Source organism: Coenobita brevimanus, chromosome 68 (genome assembly GCF_032717465.1).
Source record: "Coenobita brevimanus isolate Jiangsu-jjx chromosome 68, ASM3271746v2, whole genome shotgun sequence".
Taxonomy (NCBI): Eukaryota; Metazoa; Arthropoda; class Malacostraca; order Decapoda; family Coenobitidae; genus Coenobita; species Coenobita brevimanus.
Genome location: NC_137021.1, coordinates 40,885,498 through 40,887,877, shown reverse-complemented (window position 1 = coordinate 40,887,877; position 2,380 = coordinate 40,885,498).

The following is a 2,380-nucleotide window of genomic DNA, read 5'->3' as shown; positions in this document are numbered from 1 at the left end:
ATGTGACATAGTTGCTTGCTCTTTCTACGATCTGTTGTGGCGATGACATAGTTGACATCACTGAGTTTCTTCTCCACGAAATAAGGACCACTAAACTTGGCTTGAAGAGGTTGCCCATGAACTGGTAGCAGAATCAAAACCTGATCTCCTGGCTGAAAGTGGCGTAACCTGGACTTCTTATCATACCAAGTCTTCATCTTCTCCTGAGCAGCTCCTAAATTCTCTCTCGCCAGTTGTAAAGCAGTGGACAGCCGTTCTTTGAACTTCATCACATACTCCAGCAGGTTGACGTCATCTTCCTCCGACAGCCAGCATTCCTTGAGTAACTTAAGGGGTCCTCTTACTTCATGGCCAAACAGTAGTTCAAAAGGTGAGAAGCCCAGTGATTCATTTGGAGATTCTCTTGCGGCAAACACAACGAATGGAAGACCTTTATCCCAGTCTTTCTGATGTTCCAAACAGTATTTCTTGAGCATCGATTTGAGTGTTTGATGATATCTCTCCAACGCTCCTTGGGTCTGGGGATGGTAAGCTGTAGACGTGATCTGGGTGATGCCCAACTCTTTCAGAGACTGCTTGAAAACATTTGACATGAAATTACTTCCTCGGTCTGACTGTACCTTCTTGGGCAGACCAAACTTTGTGAAGAACCCTAGCATTTCCTTAACCACGTTCTTTGCTGAGATATTTCTAAGTGGAATGGCTTCAGGATAACGAGTAGCCATATCAGTCAGAGTCAACACATAAGAAAATCCTGAAGAAGTCTTAGGAAGAGGGCCCACAATATCCACCAACACACGGGTGAAAGGCGCCTCAAAAGGAGGAATGGGAACTAGAGGTGCAACCTTTTCGGTCTGATTACACTTCCCCACAACTTGACAGGTGTGACAAGACTTACAATACCAGGAAACATCCCTGAAGATACCTGGCCAGTAGAAGTGTTTCAAAATGCGTGCCACAGTCTTCCTCACTCCAAGGTGTCCTGCCAAACTGGAATCATGAGCCACTCTAATGATATCCTGCCTACAAACTTGATGTACAACCTCCCATTCATAGTCGGCTGATGCTGTTGGGGGTCTCCACTTCCTCATAAGTACTCCTGACTTTACATAATAACAAGTAGAAGCACCGGCTGACTCTTCTTCACTGTAAGCAGAGTTAGCTAGACCTTTCAACTCAGGGTCAGCAACCTGCAACTCAACCAACTCTTGACGAGACAAATTATCAACACTACGGGGTACTGCCTCATCTGGTGAGTGGTCCAAATTAGCAAGAAAAGTGTCAGCTAGGATAACATCATCATCATCATTATCCTCTAAATCACCAGTAACTTTAGACTTAGCCCTAGTGACAGCACATGCAGGGAACACATCAGGGACATCACAATCCTGGGACGCAGCCACTGGCTCACTAGACAACTGAGGAGCTGGACACACTTGACTTCCACCAATATCATTTCCAAGTAAGAAAGTTACACCTGACATTGGGAGTGTCTCAACCAACCCAACCATAACGGAACCATTAACAAAACCAGACTCTAAATTCACTCTGCACAGAGGGACAGAGAAGTAATTATTCCCTACACCTTGTAAGATTACAGTTTCATCAGAGGAATTAACATTAGAGCCTAGAACACTGGTCAGCATAAGGGATTGGCAAGCACCTGTATCACGATATATTTTAACTGATTTCCTGTCATTACTGTCCAGAGGACTGACAAAACCATCAGACAGGAAATTAGCACATGAACTCTTGAGAGTGTCACCCACGTTACTGCTCAAAAGAGGAGCTCCATCATGAGAATTTAAGTTACCCCTCAAAGCAGGTTCAGTTAACTCAGTTAAAGAATTCTGGGAACTCTCAAGAGTGGACACTAGACCAACTGACTGAATATTTAAAGACTCCTTTTTGTTCACATCACGCTGTCTCCTGAAACATCTCTCCGTAGTATGACCAAGCTTACTACAATAAGTACATTTATTTTTCTGAAATCTAGAGGTGAAGCTGGTATTTACTTCCTGAGAAACATCATCTTTATTCTCTTTCCTGTTACCTGTACTCTCAGTAGAGGCAACGTACTTACTCTCAGCCTTCCCTTTTTCTTTAGAATATCTCTTGTGAGTGAGAACATATTCATCAGCTAAAACTGCAGCATCAGACAAATTATCTATTCTTCTCTCATCAAGATATAGGCTTACATCTTTATAAATACACCTCTTGAAGTCCTCCAGCAAAATCATCTGCTTAAATTTACCAAAATCAGAATCCACATTCTTAGAATTTAACAACTGCTCTAACAGATCTTCTTTGATTTTTGCATACTCAACATGGGATTGCTTATCTTGCTTATAAGTTGTCCTAAATTTTACTCTATAGGCTT